Source organism: Lagopus muta, chromosome 3 (assembly GCF_023343835.1).
Source record: "Lagopus muta isolate bLagMut1 chromosome 3, bLagMut1 primary, whole genome shotgun sequence".
Classification (NCBI taxonomy): domain Eukaryota; kingdom Metazoa; phylum Chordata; class Aves; order Galliformes; family Phasianidae; genus Lagopus; species Lagopus muta.
The window spans coordinates 93,733,177-93,758,727 of record NC_064435.1 but is presented as its reverse complement, the minus strand read 5'-3'; the positions used below and the strand labels follow the sequence as shown (position 1 = coordinate 93,758,727).

The following is a 25,551-nucleotide window of genomic DNA, read 5'->3' as shown; positions in this document are numbered from 1 at the left end:
CAAACAAACAGAAACACCTTGCAGAAATTAACAAAAAGCTCCATAGAAGAATAAAAGCAGTAGTGTAATGCAGGATATTGTGCAGCTAGAAGATAATAGTTTGAAAGGGAAGAAATATGAAATACACTTATATGGAGCCAATTTGATACCTTTCTTTTTATGATTTATTGTTGCCATTTTATTATTTTTGTTATCGGTATTCCACCTCATAGCATCATGTAGTGCATGAGTTAAAGAGCTAGTGCTCTGGTTCCATAGATTGCCAGTAGTTCTGTGTACCTCAGTTACAGCTCCCGGAAGACTTCATTTTTCCATTTCCATTTTCCATTCAGAGGTAAAGATAAAACTGACTGGGAGTCACAAGACTAGCTCTCCTGCTCGTCTCTGCTGCATGTGCTTCCTTAGCTGTCTTGCCCTTGCATTAGAGTAAGGCCTTTGGTTTTGGGTGCTCTTTCTATCATTTATTTGATTTATTTTTATAATCATAATTACACTGTATTCTATTGTGTTATCTTGTTGTGTAAACCCTTTCTTTTCTTTTGCCTCAAAATCTGCTTTCTGAATCATTTCTTTTGGTTTGACTCTGACTTATCTAGGAGATGAGAGGTTGGTGCTGCCTTGTGGCAAACGACATCAATTTGTGGACAATTTTACACTTGACAGCATTTCTTTGGAGCTATTTGCCTTCAGAAGAGAGTGCTCAGGAGTGTTTACTGGTGGAAGAGCTGGCCTGTAATATAAAAGTCCAGCTTGATATGGGAGAACTGGGGAATACCATTGTATCCTGTGAAAAATAGGATGCAGGTGGGCACTTCCCTGTTCCCTCTTATCTGCTGACAACGTGTGGAAGATGGGAACAAGGAGTTTCTGCTGAAATCCTGAAGCCAGAAACTGACACTCCAAAGGGAGCTGAGTCAACCGCTTTGGACTTATAAATAAGTTCGTATTGCTGTTGTCATAGTTACCGTAAACTGAACAACGCCTGATGGCCCATCACACCTGAACTACAGACTATGCTGGTCTCATGGTGGTGACTATCTCTCTCTTGCTTTCTGCAAAGACTGCTTCCTTTTATTTCCTATCTCTTTTCTATTGCCTGCCTTCCCTTCCTTTATCTACTGAAATGATTAGGATTTGTAATAAACTGGTCAGGCTAACATTTGACCCCTTCTGTCTATCCACTCTCTGACATAAAGGGCAACTCCTCCACCCTTCCTACCTTGTCTACCCCTTCTAAAGAACCGATACCCCTCAGTGGTGGTATTCCAGTTATGGCTGTTATCCCACCATGTTTCCATGATAGAAGCAAGGTCATAAATTTCTACGTGCATCACGGTTTTCAGATTGTCCTGCTTATTTTCCAGGATGTGTGCATTGGTATAAAGGTGCTTCAGCTGGGCTTTCTGTCTCACCGACTTTATAGAGGATCTAGGATCCCCTAAAACAGCATCATCCCCAGCATCCCTCTGCCCTAATCCATCCCTCTGTACCCCACCCTCTTTGCCCATGAAGTTTGGTATGAGCCCTCGAACAACCTGCTCAACCCCAGCGGCCCTCATTTTGTCCCCTTTCCCCTTCAAACCTAGTTTAAAATCTATGATGACTAAAGACTAAAATAAGTCCCACCAGTTCCTCAGCTAGGATCCTCTTACCCCTTGGAGACAGGCTACATCCATCTGCAGCCATCATGCCAGGTGCCAAGTAAATCCCCCTGTGGTAAAAAAAAATAAATTCCTGTGTTTGCACTAACTTCTAAGCCATTTGTTTATGAGGTGGGTTTTTTGGATCCTCTCAGTATCCTTCCCTGCCACCAAAAGTATCGAAGAAAAAGAAAGAAAGTATAGAAGAAAAAACCACCTGCACACCTGTTCCTTCAACTACTTGCCCCAGTTCTCAGTCTTAATCGATAGTCCTCAGGCTTTTCTCAGCAACTTTGTCACTGCCAGCCTGAACTATCAATAAGGAGTAATAATCTGAAGGGTGAATCGTAATAATCAGAAGGGCAAATCAGTCCAGGAAGTTTCCTAGACATGTCCCTGACCCGTGCCCCAGGGAGGCAGCACACCTCCCTACGCGTAGGGTCAGGCTGATATATAGGGCCTTCCATTCCTCTCAGAGGGGAGTCGCCTATCACAACCACCATTCTGTCTTTCTGGATGGAAGCAGTCTTGAGGTGTGGGGTCGACCACTTCACCAGAGGCAACCTCACAGGTGAACCTCCCTCCACACCCTCACTCACCTCTCTAGCGAGTTCCAGGGCTTCAAACCTATTGCGCAGAGACACCTGGGGAACTGAGGATGGTCAGGATGCAGGATGCCCACTTTGCTGAGCCCGTATCCAATTCCACTCCTCCTCTTCTCTCAAATTGCCTTGTTCTGCACAGCAAAGGCAGGGCAGGGGGTCCACCACTGTCTGGTGAACATCAATCTGTGCCTTTCTGGGAGAGAGTTACACTGCTTTTGCCACTGCCACACATCCCCCAGTTCTTCACTATTGTTGCTAGGGGAAGGAGAGGACAGAGGTCTCACTGCAGCAGAAAGACCCTGGAGAATAAGGCAAGATCAGGTCCTGGGCAACCTGATCTAGCTGTGAATGTCCCTGCTCATTGCAGGGGATTTGGAATAGATGGCCTTTAAAGGCCCCTTTCAACTTCAGAGTTTCTATGATTCTATGAAATAAAACACTGGTTAAGTCCATAGATGGTGTTGTCCTCTACCTACAGGTCTCTGTGCTGTCCCACCACATTGCAATATGTATATCTGACAGAAGTGTGAAGAAACAAACCTTCAGTAATAGAAATTATCCTGGGAATATCAAGATTTTATATTTATTTTCCATCACTCAAATGTTCCAATGTGTTTGCAGTTCAGGAATTTTAAGGAGATAGTAACTGCTGAAATTAATGAATCTATGGAGCAGTAGTCTGTAAGACTACATTGGCTGGCAGTATTGACAGATTCTCTGATGATTCAAAAATGAGTTACAATATATAGCTCTAAAATAATCAAATTTCTTCCAACTTAAACATTTTATGTACTGCTTGTTAAGTACTTCCAAGTTATGACCTTGGAGGTTTTTAAATCTTTCTCAAATAAAATTCTGATTAATGAAATACTGAATCATGGTTTTATTAAGGATGAGTACAACCAGTATTATGAAAAAGACAAACATTACTAAAATATTTATTTATTTATTTTCATATGGAAGCTGAAAATAGTTATGTGCTTTTTTTTTTTTTTCTAACTTCACTTTCCAAATGAATGAGATGGGTGATCTCCAGTTAATTTTACATGTGACAAAAGTCGTATTAAGAAGATGATCTTGCACTCTCTCCCTCTGATCTTAGCCAATGAAAATGGCAGGATATCCTGTCCTCAGACAATGATGGCTCACATGTAAGGATATGCACCTCGTTCATAGAGCTTCTCATCATTTTGGTAAAGAAATGGAGAAGTGTTCCTAGACAGAGATGGCAGAGAGGAAATGCTGCTTGCTTCCTGTTTCTCCACCTCCCCACCTCAGCAGAGGACAAATTCCAGAAGGCAGAGTTAAGCACTGCTCTTATACATATCACAACAGTAGTTTTCCCAGTTATTAGATAGCAGGTACATTTAGAAAAGCAATACAACCCTTGTATCAAAAGATTGCTCAGCAGTGAGCTTCAGGATGCTGTCCTAATAAGTCATTATTTATTAGCTTCAAAGCACAATAGAAATAGCCCTCAGCTTTCTTCTTTCATAAATCAATAGCAAAAATATGCAGCCTTTCCTGGCAGTAGCCAGTCCATACTGACCTTATACTCAGCATGAGCAGAAGTTACAAGCAGTATTTTTTGTATTATGCCAAAAAAAAAAGTCTCCACCAGGAAAGATACATAGGGCAAAGTTATAAATTCTGATAAAAATGTAGATAATATTAAAACTTTATATAATATTTAACGTATTCTTTATTTTTAAAATAAAATGGTAATATACTGGTTTGAGCTTTGAAGTGGATGTTATACAAGCTACAAAGAACATAAAGGCAGAGCTGATGGTTAATTGCACAAAAAATTGTATAATTGAACTCTGAGTCATTGTAATACTATTCCAATATTTAAATTGAAGACAACTTGCTTCTGTTTTATTAACATACAGAATGTTCTGTAAATTTGCAAGCAATGTTTGGATCAAGTTAATCATCTCTATGAGAAGAATACATTGAAGCATAAAATATAAATTAAAAAAAAATACACCAAAGAAAGTAGAAATGAATGAAAAACTTATTAGAAGTTTTTATTCACTTATTAGAAATGTTTCGTTTGTTTGGCCTTTAGTTTCTCTTGAAATCTGAGCCTTTTTAGTACATATAAGCACTATCAACCTACACTGGAGAAAGCAAGGATTCAGTAATAACAAAATAAAAAATGAGGAACAAAAATAACTATATTTCCTCATACTTGAACTTTTCTGATTGTTGCTTAACTGTCCTCACAGAGGCCATTCTTTCTAACGTCCTGGTTGCTCATCTTTCTGATCACTTTGCATAAGATCCAAAAGAAACTTAATGTGTAATTTCTGCACAATGCTCCACTTTGAAATTCTGTCATCTTCTTTTGGAAAGCCACCATTTTTGTGCATTTGTTCACATTCTGAAGAGGAAATTTTTTATATCCTATTATTGCTACAAATTGTCTCTGAAGCAAATTTCAGATGATATTAAGGAAAATAAGCATTAAACACTTGAACTAAAACTTCCAGTTGTCATAAATCAAAATCTCCTTACTTTAGTAGCAAAGGTATTTCTAGCCATGAAAGAAATTTTGGGGAAGACTTCAATGTTAAGGAAGTTATTAATACTTATGAGGTTTTAATCTATCTTTCAAGCCTTGTGCAAATTGCAGGATTTTTTCTCAGTTCAGGAGATTAAATTCAGAAATTATCTATGAACTTAACAATTGATTATTTGATCAGCTGAACAGAAATATTGTTCTTTGAGGATTTAGCCTTCAAATCGTTTGAAATTTATGATTGGACTTATCTCCAAAAGGAGGCTATCTCTTTGAGTAGGGTTTGTGTTCCCAGAAATATGCCTAAGTGTTCTTATCAAAACTTCAGAGCATCATTTTATCATGACAGGAGAAAGGAGAGTGTTCTAGAAGAATTGTTGTTCAGAGAATGACTGCACCTATTTTTACGAGCATGATAGTTTATGAGAGTAAACTATCAGGACAATAGATTTTGTGTAAGTACAAACAACGTTTAAAAATACTCAGAAAAAGCAAATCTACCAAAAAAAAAATCAGATTCAAAAGGGAAAGCTTAATAAATAAATAAATAAATAAATAAATAAACAGAAAAGAAAAGAAAAGAAAAGAAAAGAAAAGAAAAGAAAAGAAAAGAAAAGAAAAGAAAAGAAAAGAAAAGAAAAGAAAAGAAAAGAAAAGAAAAGAAAAGAAAAGAAAAGAAAAGAAAAGAAAAGAAAAGAAAATGTTTTTCAATTTTGTAAATAAATCTATTTGGCAGTATCTCATATTACTGACACTTATCTACTCCTTTCCTTGCAGCAGTGAAAGAAAAACTGAAACCTGTATTTACCTTAAAGGAAGGATTTAAACTGGCATGCAGTTATCAGACACAGTGCACAGTAATAAAGGAGAGAAGCAACTTTCAGATATGCCTCTTCCTTCAGCATTTCCACTTGTCCTTCTTTGAGGGAAGGTCTACATTTGAATTTCAGTTCAGATCAGTCGCTTTTCAAGAACAGTCCCACTTACATTGTGGCATGATACACAAATTAGTTCGCTTTCAGATTGATCCACAATGAAAGCTGCCCCCTAATAATGATTACTTGGTCCATTACGTCAATTGTGAGCCAGTCCAAAATAAAATAAAAATCCTGAAAACACAAAGACTACTGACTTCTCAACAGCAGTTCTGGGCCCATCCATCTTGGCCAATCCTACTTGCTAAGGTACAGCTCAGGTATGCCCTTTATGTTGACGTATTGCAGTAAACTCTGAACCACCTCACCAGTTCCTTTTACATTTTGTTGCCATGTGACAGATGGCAGCAAAGTGGCAGTCTGACAAAATACCATCTTACATGGAAGTACAAATAAAGCACCCATAAACTGTAATTGAATTCTTCCATGTGGACAGCATTTTACTGCAACTATGCGCTCCCCCTGCTCCCCACCATCACCTTCCTTTCTCCAGATCCTTTCTTTGACTTGACCTTGAAGACAATACCTTGTACAGTTGGACTATGAGCAAACAGTAATGATAGCACTCAAACATTTAAGAATCACAAATCTGTCTCGGATTTGGGGGTTGAAAGAACTTATAGCAGATAGCTGATTCAACAGCTGAAGATCAACTGAACATGCATTTAAAAAGAAACTTATGACTGTGGGTCAAACAGCTTACCCCATAAGTAGTGAGAAGACCAAGAGCCCCTGCATCTCCCAATGGGAGATAGCTTCACAACATCTCTTTGAACAGGAATGCCTCTAGAGGCTACACTTGCTCAGAGATCCATTACTAATTGATGTCAAGATGCCTTGCTGATACAGGTAAGTGACTTATAAGTTTTAGAATTTGTTAGCATCTTAGATTTTTTGTAAACTTTGTTAGCTTCACTAAGATAGTATCTTAGATTGATTGTAATCTTTGTTAACTTTGCTAAGATTATATCTGATTGTGCAGATATAATCTCTGATATGTAAACCATTGACTGAGTCTGGGACCAGGAGTGGATTCAGCTGCATCTCTGCTCCTTACCTTTCTGGTAAAGCAAGGGGATCCACTTTGAACTTCATGACTCAATGGAAGGGCCTCCCCAGCCTTTCACGTGTAATCTCTTACACACAAAACATTTATCAAACCTATGATTAGGAGTAGATTCAGCTGTACCTTTTCTCCTTACCTCTGTGATAAAAGAAGCAACAGGGTTCCACTCTGAACCTCATGACTCAACAGGACGGTGTTGTATAAGTGTGTTTACCCTACAGTCTATGCAGTAAACTCGATAACTAAGTGTATCAAGCCATCTTGAACCTTGTTAAGTCACTATTAAAGCTCTACATTATATCTGTATTATGTCAGTAAATACATTCTAGCTTCTCTGTTACCGGTGCAATATAGTGTGGTAGGTTTCCTTTTGTGACATGTACCCAATGTCATTTGTGGATGCTTGCTGAACTTTTATGGAGACTGAATAGAGTAAGATATAGAATAGAGTAAGCAGATAGATGTTGTGGGTGGTGTGCTTCAGCAGTAGTGATGTTACTTTGGAGCAACCCCTGAGCGTATTTGTGTAAAACTGCTACTGACTAGAGGTGATTCTAGAGCAGTTCTAAGTAGAAATTCTCCTATGAAGTGGAAATTATTTTATATTTTTATCTTGCTATATATAATTTAACCATATATAATTTTATTATCCCTTTACATTTCATTTCACAACTAATGTTTACAAAGTGCCTTAATTCTTTCTACTAAAGGTGATAAATAATAATTATCTTATGTATAAAATAATTTCATCTGCTTAACATTTCTGATTTCAACTCTTTTTCTCCCTTCCAGCTACTCAGTTCATAGTAAAAACATGTTGTAGCATTACATTCTTGAGAAGAAATCAATCCATGCTGATGTTCATAAGTCCTGTTTCCAGCACTGAAAACTGAACTCCTCCCAGAAGAACTGTTAATTCCTGGATGCTGAGATAAAAGATGCTTAAGTTCTGAAGCTGTCCTGCCCTCTTGGATGCAATCAAAATTAAAAGACTGATATTTGAATAAAAGTATTCATAAGAATTACCAGTGGTCAACCTGAAAGAAGCTAAAGGCTAGTTGTTTTTTTTTTTTATTTTTCCCCCCACAGAACTCTTTTCTACAATTTAATGATTTTATGTATCTATGTGAATATATTTTAGGAAAGCTAAATCTTGGAGAGACTCACTATCACCATAAAGTCCTTTTCTTTATGTTCTGAGATGTCTATTAAGTTCTGGAAGAAAAGCTTATAAATTGGCATCTCTGCAGAAAAGTATCTGACAAATACAAAAAATGACCTTATGGTTCCTAAGACCACTTGAGGTAATTGATCTACAAACGCACACTATCAGACAGCAGAGCAAATTATAACCAGCCACTAAAGTCACAAGTAGCTCAATAAATGACTTCCTGACATTTCATTACATTACTGAGGCAGCATATCTGTCCTTTGGGTCTCACATCACAGCAGGTCTTATTTTCCTTCTAAACTCTAGATAGAGATGCACACAAAGAGGAAAAAGAAAAATCTAAACAATTCATGAACATAACGTCAGTTTTGTCTTGAAAATGGAAGTGTCTTGCTAGGTAATTTTCTCAAAACCTAGACCATGGCGACAGATTTCTGCAGGTTTTTCTGACTGGTATTTTGTGATGGTGTGCTACAGTACTGTATGTGTTTTCCCATAAGAATAGGTAGTAAAAATGTGCTACATTTCAACTTACAGGATATGATTAAAAAAGCTTTTTCTAGGATTTCTTGTCTATACATACAACAGCAGCAGATGAAATGTCTGACTGCTCAGATTGTTATTCTTTCTCCCTCTCCAAATAGTTACAAAAGCTCCCAAAATCCATTTCCTGACAACTGAATGATTTAGAGCATCAATAATTCCACATGCACATTTTGATCCCCTGCCAAGCACCAAGTCAGATAAATTCAGAACTACTATTCACCAGCTGTTCAGTGGCTTTATTTGAAAAACTGATGATTTCAGGTCAAGTCTTAATGTACAGCTGTCCTTAGAATCAAAACTATTACTTTTGCTAGCAATCTCAGCTACAAATAAATAGGCCATAGAAAATGAACTGTTTTCTTTCCCCTAGAGACAAATGGATCGGCTAACATACAAATGTTTGAACATCTACTACAGCAATACTAAGCAATTACATACCACATCAAAGTATTTTGAGAGTCCTTTGAATTAAAGTATCTTTACAACTCCTTGTTTCTTTTCCAGAAAAGAGAAGACTTCATTTCCAGGTTGTCTATCTGATGGAGCGCATAAGTACAGAATTCCCTCAGTGCTAATGAAGCAGCATTTGTGCATTGTGAATGAAAACTCCTTGAGTTTATGTAATAAGGATATAAAGATAAGGAATTTAGGATAGCATTTTTAAACTTACATATTCTGATTGCCTCAAAATAATTTAAGCTGCTTTGTCATATCTATCACAACTCAAGTTCGATTTTATGAACAACTCAAGGAATATATTAACAAAAGCTATCAGTAGATCAGTGCTATTAAAGGTTTGGTGGAGGATAGTTCTTCTTTTCTTCTGGAGATTGACAGAGAGGAAAACAAAGTAAAGAAAAGAAAAGGAAACCCAAGAGGAGGAAGTTCTTTCCCAAGGGACAAAATAGTGATGAGCCTTCACACATGATACCGAATTTAATATAACTTTTTTTGTTGTTGTTTATCTGACACAAACTTTATTTACAAATTTATGGTAGGAACTTTAGGAAAATTGTTATTCGGACTTGTACAAAACTTTTTAACTATGTACTTTTCTTCATTTAAATGTGCTTTTTCTTTTTCAATTTCTATTCCACACACATAATAAAGTAATTCCACACACATAACAGAGTAAGTAAATTAATGTAGGATAACAATAAAAGCATACATAGATTTCAGCTGGGTCAAATTTTAAATACTTCAAAATAAAGATAAAAGAAACATGGCAGAAACCATCCCAGTGATTTTTCGTTTGTCTGTTCTTTCTTTCACCATTACATACATTCATTGTCTTTTTTTTTTTTCCCCATGGAAATTAACTTTAGACAAAGTTTTGCCATTGTCCTTTAACTAAGATGTGGTTCTGAATAAAAGAGGGATGGAAAACAGTTTGTGATTTAAAAGAGGGTAAAAAATCTGAAAATCAGCTACCTCAAAGTTATAAGCTTAGTTTTCTAAGCCAGCAGTACATGGATGTATTCTCATGACTTTATCTATGATCTGGAATAAGAGAAGCAAGGCAAACAAGGGTAGAAAACAAACAAACAAACAACAACAAAAAACAGAATCAAAATCAATGGGAATTTCTAAAAATTTCTTGTTGGTTGATGAAAAATTCAACATGAGCCAGCAATGTGCGCATGCAGCCCAGCCATAACTGAGTTATGGGGTGCATCAAAAGAAGCATCACCAGCAGGTCGAGGGAGGTGATCCTGCTCCTCTGCTCTGCTCTTGTGCTCTCATGAGATTCCAACTGGAGTGTGCAGTTCTGGGGGACCCAAGACAAGACAAGAGGGACATGAAGTTGTTGTAGTAGGTCCAGAGAAGGCCAATGAAAATGATCATTGGGTTGGAGCACCTCCCCTAGGAGGAGAGAGCTAGAGCTCTTTATCCTGGAGAAGAGAAGGCTCCAGGGGGAACATACAGCAGCCTTTCAGTACCTGAAGAGGGCCTACAAGAAAGGATATGTAGTGACAGGACAAGGGGAAACAGTTTTAAACTGGAGGAGTGTAGATCTAGACTAGATATTAAGAAGAAATTCTTAACTGTGAGAGTGGTGAGATACTGGAACAGGTTGGCCAATGAAGTTGTGGGTGCCCCCACCCTGGAAGCAGTCAAGGCCAGGCTGGATGGGGCTTCGAACAACCTGGTCTAAGGGGAGGTGTACCTGCCTGTAGCACGGCGGTTGGAACTAGATGATCATAAAGGTCCTTTCCAACCCAAACAATTCTATGATTCTTTCTTTTTTCCTGAAGACTTCCTATACAAAAACAAAAAAACAAAAAAAAAAAAAAACAAAAAAAAAACAAAAAAAAACCAACAAAAAATGAAAACAGCTAAGCATTTTACTGTACTGGGTTTTCTTCCATTCAATTTTTACTATCTTGTCTTCTATATGACTTGATGTTATCTCCAGCAAGAGAAATACTGATAAAACTTCCACAAGGCTAGTAGAATTAACTGTAATAAATTTTTGTTTGGGATGCCAGTTTGCAGAGGCAGTCCTTTCTTTTCCAGAATCCACGGCCTTGGTATTAATGTCAATAAATATTTTAATTTTTTTAAAAGTACTTACACCAAATAAAGACCTCTCCAAAATAATCACTGGAGAAATGTGGACACCACATACGGTCATGCATGTGTCACCAAATGATAATGGAATTAGCTCCTGGAGTAAGAGTTTCTGACTATAGGAGTCACTGAAAGCCAAGATCCTTCAGAAAGAATATTTGAAAAGTCATGGCTGTCAGGGGAAGCTCACAGTGACTGGCAAAAGATAAACATTACTCCCACTTTTAAGAAAGATAGAAAGGAAGATGAGGGAAACAACAGGCTGGTGAGACATCTCTGCCTAAGAAGATGGTGGAATATATCCTCGTGGAAGCTGTGTTAAGGCACATGAAAAGTGAAGAGATGATCCGTGACAGCCAGCATGTCCCATAGAAATTCACTTATATAATGAGTGTTATGTATTTAAAATGCACATCATTCTTGAAGTATCTAATTGCAAATGTATTTATTCCAGATAAAGTTTAAACGCAAAAGTAATCAAGTTCTTTTTATCTTCTTCCAGTCTGCTAGTTTTGAGCAGAAATGAAAACAAAGCTGTAAATCAAAAATCAGGCAATAAGGTATTGAAAACTTATCCTTCTAAAAATGAGCAGAACATGCTTCTATTAGTCATTATTTTTTTCTTAAGAGGAAATGCAGTAGAATTCTTATATTCAAAGCATTACAAAGTGTAAAAACATGTTGGATTCTCCATCACAGCAATATTTATATGGGGAGTAGTAATATTGAAGTTATATCCCATATTTATATCTATGTTAGTTTATATTTATATCTACATGTAGGTATTCTTAGACATCACTACATCTAGAAATTACTTTCCTTAACATGGAACTCAGAGCCCAATATATTTATTATCCCACAGAAAGAGAAGCAAGGAAATCCTTATTTGTTTGCATATAATGAAATGCTTCACAAAAAAAGTGGCTTACTTGCCCATCTTCAAATACATTTCCATTCTTCCTACATGCACTTTTCACATACAATGTATCATGAATACTTTTTAGAGCACTATGTATATTGAATTGTTCATCACATTTTTTTCCCAGGCAAGTCCCAAGAAAATAAGAGGAAAATCCTCTCTCTTTAGCCTATGGATTGACATTATGAAACTGCAAACCCAAAAGTATCCTGAAGTTAATCAGAAGTAGCTACCCAGAAGGCTTGAAAAGTGTGTTATTAGTACACTGTATTTTAGCTCATTTGTACATACATTAGTATATACATTTATTTTATATATATACTCAATTACCAAAACATACCCTTAAAAAATTTCATCTTGTATCTGAAAGAAGTCTGAATATAATCATGTTACAAGTTACAATATCTGGAGCTTTCTGACATTATTGTTTGGATTTAATATTCTTAAACTTTTTCTCAGAAAAAGCCAGCTACATGTAGTAATTTAACAAACAGCTAAAACAGACGATAAACCAAAATGAAAATAAGTGTGAAAAAAAACCACACATTTTCTGCTCATTTCTGTGTTATAGGATGACAATTGTATTCCTGGTAGAACAGTCAAGATAAATAGAAAGATAAACTATGTACAATTCTGAATTTTAAACAATATAGTTTTCTGACCCTCTTTTGAACATTTTTGATAGGCATCTATCTATCTAAAAAATCAAATTATAAACTTCCAGTATTTGACTGATAACCCACTTGCTTTGGGTGTCACAGCATGACAAAATTCCCTGCTTCTCTCTCAGCAGTCTGTTAGATCTGTGTACAGTGCAACACTTATTTTTCTTAAATTATATTGTAAATTCTATCTGACCTTTCACATAGTATAGTTTAAGTAGGAAAGAAATGCATGCTTGTGAAAAAAAATTATGTATTTCCTGATATATATTCAGGTCCCAAGCTGACAAAGAGAAACTACGCAACGAAATTTCACTCACAACCATGAAAGAGGAGGCAGGATCACTCTCCAGAAGAATTTTTTCTTTTTTCTTTTCTAATAGTTTGCTTGGCAAATAGATATTTCAATTCAATTCATTTTCAAAATATATGAGTACAGTCTCCACTAGTTTTGTATAAATATTCAAACATTAAGGGAGAAGAATGCAGCGAAAGAACTGAAAACACTGCAGTGCTACTGCAATCTTACCAATAGGCATATGGATGTAAATTAAATAAGATTCTGAAGACAATTTGGACAAGTGTTAAACTTTAAACACAAAATTAATTATCACTTAAGAAACAGAGCACAGTCCATAGCATTGTCCAAGGTAAAACATCCGAGTTCCAGAAGGAAGAAAGAGAACAGAGGAAAAGAGGAAAAAGGAATCACATCAGTAATACTATGAAATATATATCACCACCGTTTTGTAGTAGTACCATAGCCCATTCCCAAATATAGATATTTATCAAATTTTTAAGAATGTTTTGCTTACAAAACACTACTAAAAAGAGGCTCTGTTCAAGCTTTCCTCAACATACACAATTTGTGGGCAAAAATAAACATCAACAGTCAAATATCTGGAAGGTTAGCTATAGTGTTGGTGACAAGACAGTTATCAAAGGGACAAGAGAGACTAAGTTTTGAAATGTGGTTCATTACAGATAATAGAGTCTGGTAAATCCATCAGTAGGAACAGGCAGGAAAAAAATGGCTTTATGTTCAGGAAAACCAGTTCTTTAAATATTTTTACCAATTTCTTCATTAGAAAAAAAAATCCTATTTCTATATTTACGCAAAGGTACATAGGAGTAAAGAATGTTTTGAATCACCCTCAGTTTTAATTTCCATCTGTATTTATTTACTATGTATTAAGCATTGAGAGATTTTTAAACAAAGATAGATCACTTGTTTTGGTAAATTGAGTTCCATGAAAGAAATTACTACTTCTTCACAAATGAAAAATTAAACAGATCTAACCAGTTCTTATGAAGACTTGTGGTTTTCTGCTTTTTTATTGGTGGAGGTTTTGTTTTTGTTCGTTTGTTTTCTAATTGTTGTTGTTGTATACATTGTTTTTCTTACTCCACTAAATATCAAATTATACCACAAGCAAAACGTAAAGACAGCTACAAATTTAATCATTCTTTGGCAAAAAATAACTGTTTTAGATAAGTCTTTTTTTAATGTCTCGTTCAGTGAAGACTGAGCCTATTAGTAATGCATCCTGTCATGATATAAATTCAAATCATAAAATCGTAAAACATCCATATAGGTGACTCACAAGGATCACTGAGTTCAATTCCAGGCTCCTCCCAGGACTACCCAAAAATCAAATCCTATGTATGTGTATGGGAACTGCTGATCACAGCCTGAACCTCTGATTAATCACCTGAAGCGAGCAAGGAGTCAGCCCTGGGAGCACAGGTGAAGCCTGACTCCATGCTCCTAGACCCATTTAAGGGCTGACTGCCAGGAGGAAGGATCTGTTTTGGAGATCCACTCCACCAGAGTTTTCTACAGGAGCCCAGGATACAGGTGAGTGTTATCTATCATTTCTGTTTCCTGCTTTGGTATAACAACTGCATAGCCAAGCTCTGTGCTATACCGTAACATCTGTATATTCATTAATTGTACAGTATAAAAGCATTGGCCAAACTTTTCTTGAACTGGTGCCCCAGGGAGCTTTTTCCAGTGCCTGATCACCTTCTTGGTGAAAACCTTTCCCTAATTCTCAGCGTGACCTTTCCCTGATGCATTGTCATGCTGTATATTACAGCAGATTGCATCTGATTTTAAGATAAAAAAAATTCTGCAAGTACTGTATTCCCATCCCTTGCAAACCTTTGAAAGAAGAAAAGCTTTTTATTTTTATTTTTTTTAAGAAGAGGATTTCATTTCATGTTCATTCATAAAGGACTGCTAACTGCTTAACTTTTCTCAACTTTTCTTGTTTACCATACTATTGGTGAAGCAAGTACAGGCATGGCCATGAAAACACTGGGAAGAAAGCATACTGCTCTTAATTTTCTAAGGAATTGTGTGGCATTTTCTTAGTCAACTGAGATTTTTGTATTCATTTAGATAAAAGTATTTTGTATTTCTTATTAACTGCTTCAGATAACTGGAAGTGAAAGTAAATAAATAGAATATGCCACCTTAAAATGACACCATTTGCACCTGAGAACACTACTTACAACTTTTATTCACAGGTTAAAAAAGAAACACAAGACAAACATCAATAAGAATTCCTTTCTTGAGTGATATCTCCCATCTTAAGCCAAAGATATAACATTTTACTTTTTTCCATTATTCACCACTCTTCACCTGCCCAAATCAGGTGCTTTTCAGTACACAGTTTGAAATCTGTAATGGATTTATTACTGTAATAAGGCATTCTCTGTTGATGGTGATCTTTGTGGATGGAAGTGTGAGGATAAGTTCTATAACTGTGCACATGTATATAGTAAAAGAATGCAATAATAGTGCCTTCAAGTGGGATACAGGCACTACAAAGCAATAACGGGTAATCAAGATGAACAAAGGGAATATTCTTTCCCAACAATCAGTGACAGCTCAAAAGGATTACAACATCTATCCAGAGAGATTTTACTCCCTTAGCTGTTAACCCTTAAATGAAGGTGAGGAGGGGGGCATACAAACTCCCCCCCTTCTGCTCACTTAGATGTGTAACTTGCACCTCGATTAGCCACATCTCAACTGGTGCTCAACCACTGGTTCAGTTTGAGACCTGGCAATTCCACTGCACTATGAGAAAGCTATCTTCTGAAGAAAATGAGAAATAATTTTGCTGTATTCTCCTCACATTAGGACAGAGAAAATGGCACTCATCACTTAATATGTAATACATGAGATGCAAGTGCATTGCTACAGTTCATAAAATAGAATTATTTTCAAGCTTTTAGACCCTGGTAGTATCTCAGCATGTTGAATATTTAAAATGAAGGCACTTGCAGGCAGAATTCACTCTTAAGTAGTTCTAAACATATTTTTAACTACTGCTTTAACAAGTGCAGCAAAGAGAAGCTTGAGAAAGCAAGATTCAGGAATACACAACTATCCACTTTATGTTGAAAAGCTTTGAAAAGCAACAGATCAAAGAAAACAAACAAACAAAAAAAAAAAACTGGTCTTGAAGAATGTATGTTTCCAGAGATATTTGCTAATGGAAATATTTGGTAAGGGCAGATTTCTGTTCTACTCTGACAGATGCTATTAATTGTAGAACTGGCAGGCAAAGCCACAGTGTTGATACTGTAAAAAGAATTTGAAAATTGACTGAAAGCATTTGGTGGAAAAATAACTCACAGCCTCCTTATTTATACCTAAGAGTGGAGTGAGATGAAAGTATCAAAAAGTAAAAATGACAGTGAAAAACTGTAAAACTTAAAAAAAAATTACAAAACAAAGTATTCTTGGACAGTACTAATCAAAACATGTTAACTGAAATGATAGTTGTTGAGTTGAAATGTTTTGTTTTACTTCACAGAAGTTATCAAATTGTCCCTATTGGGGGGGGGAACAACATATATCTCTACATCATTTTGCAAAGAAATGTCTTAAGATCCACATCCCCAGATCTTTTTCATGTCAGACTACTAACTGGACTACTTTATATATAATACTTATTCATTATGAAGTCTCCATGGAGTTCAGACCATAGGAGAAAATGAAAGGCTGACTACTATGCCCAGAAGACATTGATGTAATAAGAGACTTAATCTGATACTTACTTTGCTGAATGAAACACTAAACAATTTAAGTGAATTCAGACAGCCACCCCTCTACTCCTTCTGGAAAACTTAATACTCACTAAAATAAAATAATTTTTTTTTTGTAGAAGTCACGTTTTTTTTAATGTGGGAAATTCATGTTCGAATTTTTTCATTAAAAAATCGTTTTAATATTCCAAAAATTTTAATCATTGATTTTTTTTTTTTTGAAGAAATTGTTCAACTTTTCTTGCTGTATTTTATTTCTATTTAAAACAACACATTATTAAATTGAAAAACATCCACATACAAATTAAAAACTCAACAGGTAAAAAAAAAAAAAAAGGAAAAAATAGTCTAGCATTATAACCAATTAGATATTAAAAAAATCCTAGTCAACTCCTAATTCCTCTTCATTGATATAGTATCTCAATCTTCGTTCAAAACTGTAGGAAAACAATGTCTCAATGTTGAAACTGATGATAGACAGATTCAAGTCAAGTGTCTTTTCCTAAATTGTTCAATTCTCACCTACAAGATCTTTTATCTGACTCCTCTTGTTTAGTTCTATTAGCATTAATATAAAATGGAATTAAGCTAACATTATTAAATAACATTAGTCCTCAAAAAGAACCTTACTCTTTATTCTTTTCTCTATGGGTTTTCTTTGAAAATACTTTATAATGGTGATCTGAATGATTATTCTTTATTTCACAAGGAGGAGTTCTAGGGTTACAAGTTAGAAAAAGATTAACTATGTAACTGTGGACAGCTTTAAAAAGACATCTCCTAGTTCAAAGTCTTAGAATTGTTGAAGTTAAATTTATTCTATCGGTGCTATTCTAATCTTAGGTGTCAAATGAGGATGTTTACAGGCTTTTTTTGCTGTTCTAATGATTGCTCTTCCTAATATTTGATAAAGATCTCTACAGTGTCTACAGGTTGTATCACTTTAGTCATAAGTGACTACAAATGTTCATCTTCTTAATAGGAAATAGGATCCCTTCCGTAACACAAAATAAGATTGCTTATCTATCCTACTAAAATATATAAGCATAATTTAAGAACTGTAATTTTAAATCTCACGAGTGTTAATGAAAATAGATGGTTATAATAACTTTATATAATCATTATATATCTTATAGTTTCTTGTATTTTATATGTTAGGTATTATATAAAAATGTTAGGTATTATATAAAAATTTTATATCTTAAATTAAGCTATCCTAAGCTTAATTTGAATTTGAAAAGATGACATTCTTTTCCTTGGAGAAAAATATCACTATGGTTAAAAATTACAATGATAATAATTACATGAATCTGCAAAAAATTACATACAAAGTATGATGTAATACAATGAGAAAGCATAATGAAATAACTCTCTGAAATATATGGCCTCATGTTTAACATCTAAGAACTCTGATAACTTAATATATCAGGATAATGGAGTTTAAATATTTATTATTTCGGAGGATATTTATCATAATTTCTATTAAAATATAGACTATAACAAAAATATTAAAAAATATTAGTCACAGAGGATGATTTTTTTTCTCCCATCTTTTCAAATCTTCATCCAACATACTAGGACTATGCTTGGTTTCAAATCACATTGCATATTTTCTCTATCTCATGATTTTTCCCTTGAACTCCTGAGGTTAACGAGATGTTTATTGATGTTTTATGTTAATATGATTTTCTCTTATATTAAATGGGGAAATTCTGTATCCTACTGAGCAACTGAAATTGTTCATGCTTATACTCTGCACGTCTTATCTTTGGATATAACGTTTTACGTTTTGCATTCACCAGAGAAAAATCCTTATTTGTACGACCAATATAGGTGAAGTCATGTGAATCCTTCTCACTGAAAAACAAAATGTGATTATTTAGAGCTTAATCTTGAATTATATCAATCTATCATAGCAGACTTCTGTCAAATACAGAATTAACTCTATAAGAGATGCACTACAAGGATATGCATTATACTAATCTGAACTGGGATCCCAAGTGGGAATAGAAGTATTCACAGGACTAAATAGGATCTTATCTTCAATGCTAAGCTGATCAACAGTTTTCTTTGCTGTGGAATTTCAGCTAAGTTTCTCATTTTAAAGGATTGCTGTAGGAGTTCCTATTAACCTGTATAAATTAAGTTCCCAGAAATTAGGTTTCCTCAAAGCTGCCAAAAGTTTTATCCTAGTTCCCATCTTCCCCCTTCCCTGGTTCTAATGACTTTTCATTGCCTGCAGAAACCATGGACATTTCCACAATCACAGAAATGTTTCTTAAGGTGAAAAAGGAGTTCTTCAAATAATGATTAAAATGTAATTTCTTGAGGCCTTGAATGGAGCAGTGATGCTGAAATCAGCATGAATTTCAAAGTTTTTAAAGGTGTAAAGAGAGGTAAAACCACATTTCTTATACATTATTGCTAAGTCGCATACATGTACAGTTATCTCATTATACCCACTGCAGCACAACCGTCACAGATATAAAGTACAGCAAGGATAGATGTTTGTCTTAGGCAATTATTTATTCTAACTTTTGTACCTGAATAATACTTCCACTGACCTTGTTAGAATGAGGTAATCTATATGCTCCAAAGACTTCATCCGAAAATATGACTTTTTCTTTTTTTTTCTCTTTTTTTTTTTTTTTAACAAAGTTACATGGTTACATGAAGAGGAGATGAGTATTTGCCAGCTGTCACATTGGAAAGTAAATCAGCCCAAGTCACTTAAAAGGATAATTATATTACATTATTATGTTATACTGTAAGGATTCAATAGTGTGTGTTAAGATGTTTTTTCTCATACGTGATCTACCTAGGCTTTATATGTTTCTTGTTTCTTTTATGTTCCAGACACAACATATGATATAAGAGAACTGTAAAGTGAAATGGAGATGAAGAAGTTTCCTCTGTGCAGACCTCTCATACAGGTCAACTCTGCAGGCTCAATACAATGACCAAAGGACAAAGAAAGCCAAGTGGTGGAGTTCTGACATACATCCTGCTGACACCATCTCTCACCCTTCTATGATTTGGCTTTGGTCTTGTCAACCTATACAAGCTATAGCTGCCACAAAGAACCATAGTTTCTTTCTAGATCGCCAGTGCCTGCTTTTGTAGTTAGTTCTCATCATTTGTTCTGATTTGAGGCACAGTAACACTAATCCATGGCTATAATCACATCTAACCAAAGGTGGGAAACATATCAAACGCAGATACTTCTAATTACCTTAACCTTCCATTATAAACATTTGAAATCATGTTTGTATAATTCTTACCCTAAAGATCACTATTTACTTTATTCCATAGAATTTAGTTCTCAAGTGCTCACTTGATATCTCCATTTTTGCCTCTACAGTGAACGACAACTCCATACAGTTTGTTCTAATCCTTAGTGCAGTGGAACTCTGGATACATCATGCTCAATGACCTTGCTACGTTTTGCCTCCAGAAAAGTACATATTTTTTTAATTAAGTCTTCCTGACCTTCCTGAAGAAGTATGTATAATACAAAATCTCTAGATATTGTGAACAAAGTAATATACAGAGCAGCCCATTTTGCTCTGTTTGCAACTTTGCCTCACCTCTCACATGGAACTTAACATACTTTGTAAAATGTAACAAGTAAAATTTTGCAAATGGGTTAACTGGTGTAGAACACTCAATTATGAAGTGTTTGCATGAGGCAGTGACAGTCTCTCAAAGCTCTGGCCTCGCTTATACGAAATCTGTTTGATGCTCATTCACTGCTCCACTCTGAGGGACAGTTAGCATAATATAGAATAAGATGCTATGCAGGCAGGTGTCCTGCTTGCTGATGGGTAAAAGAAAGACTGTGTATCATAGAGGATGAATTAAGTGTCATCAGCATCTCAAGGAAGGCACATCAAGGCAGCTTTGCCAGAAGGAATGATAGTGTGAAGTTAAAAGGGTCAAGAAATAGAACACATCTTGGATAAAAGGAAAAAAATGGCAAAAAAAAAAAAATCACAATAATTATCTGTAACATTTTCAGACACATGCTTTTAAATTTTACTGCAAGACTGAGGAAAAAAAAACCACAAAACAAACAAAACATCTTTAATAGAAAGGTTTACAATGTTAGAGATATGATTGGGGATTGGACTTGATGATCTCTGGAGGTCCATTCTAATCCTTAAAGTTCTGTGATAACTGTGGAGTCCCATGTATCTGCTATACTCAAGGAAGAGTAGTTTTGGAGTATTGGTAGAAAAATACTCAGTAATGTCATTGTAGGTATAGATAGTTAAAAATTAATACAAGTTCAATACTCAAAAATTTCTGAAATGCAATGATTTTCTGAAATTTAAAATATAAGTTTTGCTATGATTTTCAGGAGTAACAGCAAGATAAGATTGTGCTTCTTTAAAAAAATCTATTTCATTTTATCTGGAAATATCGCTTTATGTTACATAGAAACAATCTTTCTTTTGAAGTATAAATAGACCTACCTAAAGTAAAACTTCAATAATTACATTGTAAAAAAAATTTTTTTTAAGAAGAAAATCAATAATATTTGGAGGAAAAAAATTTCTTTTTTGAATTCATTTATTTACTTGGGAAGACAGGAGCTGAAAATATTTTCTTCCTTTTTTTTTTATTAGAAAAAAAATAGAATAAGATGTCTTTAACATGAAAGAAAAAGTCATCAATCTATTCAATGTTTCTGTGTAACTTCAGCAACTTTCTGCTTTGGTGTAATAACTGTGTAGCCAAGATCTCTGGTACGTCTCATAACTATAACATCTGTACATTCATTGACTGTACAAATGTGTGCATATATAGCTAATGTGCTCCATATTCCCTGTCAGAGTAACTGAGGATAAGTACAAGTGTTAGTTGATAATTTCTTTCAGGTACCTTGAACTTTTCTATACTGAAAGCCTACCAGCAGTAAGCGTAAAAGACCCAGCTAAGATACGTACAAAAAAAAAAAAAACAAAAAAAAAAACATTGTGACTAGTATCTTAAGGGCGAGATGAGAGATATTATTATGGAGGTCCTCTCCAAAAGTAATGTCTCCAATTTATTTCCATGGAAACTACAACAATGAGCACACTATTTGATAGAGAAAATTCTTAGCTACTGAGTACTATTTTTTAATATAATCACTACCACTGGTTATACATCTTCAGTATACAGTACAAGAGTGTCTCATTAAGGAATATCACAGGCAAAGCACATCATTTATACAGAGCTTCCTCAATTGTTTGACTATTTAACTATTTATAATAACTTAAAATGGGATATTGTCAGTGGCAGTGCTATCTTTTTAATTTCCAGTTGCTGTTCCAAAAAAATTAGAAATATATACCACATCTAGATTAAATACTGCAAGAAGTATAACTTCTTTTCCCACAATATGAACCACTTTAAAGAACCTTAATAGACAGTATCACAGGTGTGTAGAGGCATGAAACTTGTAGTTCGGCTCGTACATATCTGAATGGTTTTTCAGTGCCCTTTTTTTTTTTTACCACAGCAAATTTCCTGATTGTACAGTGGCTTCCAACAATGAAAAGTTTCCAGTATTCATTTAGAGAAAGGAAAAGGGAAAAAGAAAGGGAAAGGGAAAAAAGGAAGAGCCTTATTTACCCTGTACTAAAATCACTTTTCTCTTTATGCTATCATCTAAGAAATATAAGAATCTTTCCTGACTTTTATTCTTTTAAATAAAATACTAATAGAAATATGTGAGATTCTAAGAGGACATCATATTGTTAATCTTAAATACCCTTCTTAAAAGAAGTATGTGTCATGAAAATGCATAAGCACTATACTGCCTTATGTTTGAGGCCTAACGGTGCTCTCCAGAAGACAGTCTATGAATGGAAGTAATGAAAAAGCCTTGTTCATTTTGTTGTACAAAGTCTCAAAACTTTCTCTTTTGTATTAGATCAAATACTAGACTGATTACTTTTACCTCCTGCCCTGATATACTGCAAATATATTTTTATGATACTAATACTTAAGGTGAGCAAAACGGTTGAGAGTTCCTGTTCCCTCTCTCCAGCGAATGATAGATTTCTACTAAAGCAGAAGATTGATTTGGTTAGGGGTAGGTAAGATCAGATAATGATCTTAGTAATGCAATGATGCATAGTGATGCAGTTTGGGATGTTTTGTTTTTATCATGGCTTATATTTCTAAGGTCTATGCAATGTAAATGATACAAGCTTCCTTCAGGCTAATGTTCAGCTCCTAAAAAAAAAAAAAAAAAAAAAAAAAACAAAAAAACCAGCTCCAACAGGAATCAGGAAGAAAAAAAACAGTGTTGAGGTCAGGGCAAGTGTGAGATTTTTTTTGCTATTTCAGAGATGCTCTGAGGATACATCCTTCAGTCTGCACTGGACTGCTTCAGGAGCTCTATATGAACTCTTGTAGCATCTGGTGCTAATGTTCTAGTTAAGCAGAAAGGTATGCTAATAGCACATATTTACAAAGTGTTTTACATTCTTAAAAAAGCTTTTTAGATACGAATGTATTCAACATAAAAGCAGTATTGTACATGTAATATTCTCTAATTTATAAACGAGTGAATGAACAGAAGTTAAGATTCTGACTTGTGCTACTAATTAACTTCAGAAGTTAGAGAAAAGTCAGCAGCAGTGGAGAGAAAACTCAGAGATACAGAGAAATATCTCTGGTACTGTGGTGGTCTTCTCATTATCCTTTTGGATTTGTACCTTAAGTACTCATCGTTTATGATTTCAGAGTTGAAGTTACTGGACCTTGTCTAAGCATAGGATTTTGAGGAAAGTAGCAACCTTGTCAGCTTTAAATTATAGCAAATAAGTGAAAGATGTCCCCAACTGTAACAGCAGAGCCTGTAGGAGTGTATCCCTATATCCTACTCACATATGTGAGAAAAAAAACTTCAAACATTTCACAGACTGTGCTTTTATGAAGATGTTTAAAAATTTTGTATGATACAAAAGAGAGCACCCAAGACTTATGTTTAGGCTCCAAATATACAGTGTATGTTAGTTTTGCAAACGAGATAAAAATAAAAAAACATGAACTGTTCTCAGAAAACTTCAGAGTAAATCAAGAAATATCATAGTAACAAGTACACAATTAACCTGTTCCAAAAACTCCAATAATCTGTGGGAGTAAAAAATGGTATGCCTGGAATTGCTGCCAATGACTATGTTGCTTTTTTTCTGTTCATGTATAAATTACATACAAACACATATATAGTTAATATATATGTCGTTAATATTTGAGTAAAAGGGATGGAGTGTGTATGTGAACATAATTGCAACACTTCATTATTTTTGAGTCACAGCTATATAAATATGTTAAAGTAAAAAGAAAAAAAAATATACAGCCACAAATGTACTTTTTTTCTTTTGCCTAACATCCTCACATTTTTTTGCTATAAAAAAATTTCTGATTATATACATGCAATGGGAGTTACTTTTATAGGGAAACAATAAAATCTGGTTTAACTTTGGAGAGCATAATTATTGCAATATCTATCGTTTTGATTTTAAATTCTCCTGTAAAACCACATTATAAAGTCTGAAAGCTGAGTTGAACTTTCAAATAAACACATTTTGGAACAGATCTTGAAATTCTATAATCCAGTGAGGTTCTTATTGTAAGTTTTAACTGTGTTATCTCCTGACTCTACAGCAGTCAGGGTATCCAAACCTTGGCAAAAGTGACAGTATCAGTCCCTAGGTAAAAAGGACTACATAGCAAATGGATGTATTAAGAAAGATAATGAAATTTCTAATTAGAGATTAAAAAAAAAAAAAATCATAGAATAAAATGGCCTGGGTTGAAAAGGGCCACAATAATTGTTTCGTTTCAACCCTCCTGCTATGTGCAGGTCACCAACCAGCAGCCCAGGCTGCCCAGAGCCACATCCAGCCTGGCCTTGAATGCCTGCAGGGATGGGGCATCCACACTAACCTCCTTGGGCAACCTGTTCCAGTGCCTCACCACTCTCTGTGTGAAAAACTTCCTCCTCATATCCAACCTAAACCTCCCCTGTCTCAGTTTAAACCAACCCCCTTGTCCTATCACCATCCACCCTCACAAACAGCCGTTTCCCCTCCTGTTTATATGCTCGCTTCAAGCACTGGAAGTCTGCAACAAGGTCTCCCCAGAGCCTTCTCTTCTCCAAGCTAAACAAGCCCTGTTCCCTCAACCTTTCCTCACAGAGAGATGCTCCAGCCTTCTGATCAACTTAGTGGCCCTCCTCTGGACCCGCTCCAAGAGCTCTGCATCTTTTACGTGCTGGGGGTCCCAGGGCTGGATGCAGTGCTGCAGATGGGGCCTCACAAGAGCTGAGCAGAGGGGGACAATCACCTCCCTGTCCCTGCTGGCCACCCCCTTTTTAATGCAGACCAGAACAAAGTCGGCTACAAGCACACACTGCTGCTTAATGTCCGATTTCTCATCCACCAGGATGCCCAAGTCCTTCTCCGAAGGGCTGCTCTCAAAGAGATCTTCCCCCAGCTTGTATAAAAACCTGGAATTGTGCTCACACCCTGCACTTGGCCTTATTGAACCTCATTAGGTTTTCTTGGGCCCACTTCTCCAGCCTGTGCAGGTCCCTCTGGATGGCTTCCCTTCACTCCAATTTATCAACTGCACTGCTCAGCTTGGTGTCATCTGTGAACTTGCACTTGATGCCATTGTCTGTCATTGATAAAGATGTTGAAGTGCACTGGTCCCAAGACCAATTCCTGTGGGACACCGCTTATGACTGGCCTCCACCCTGACACAGAACCATTGATCACAGCCATTTGGCTGTGTCCAGACAACCAATTCCTAATCCATTGAACAGTCCATCCTTCAAATTGATACCTCTTC

At 35.5% G+C, this 25,551-nt stretch overlaps 1 protein-coding gene across 2 annotated transcripts in view; it reads right to left on the bottom strand.

Annotated features, from left to right (window-relative positions):
* The window catches only part of CNTNAP2 (contactin associated protein 2), a 654,845-nt gene that overhangs the window by 450,469 nt on the left and 178,825 nt on the right, over positions 1 to 25,551 (bottom strand). The gene's annotated exons all lie outside the window — the stretch shown is intronic.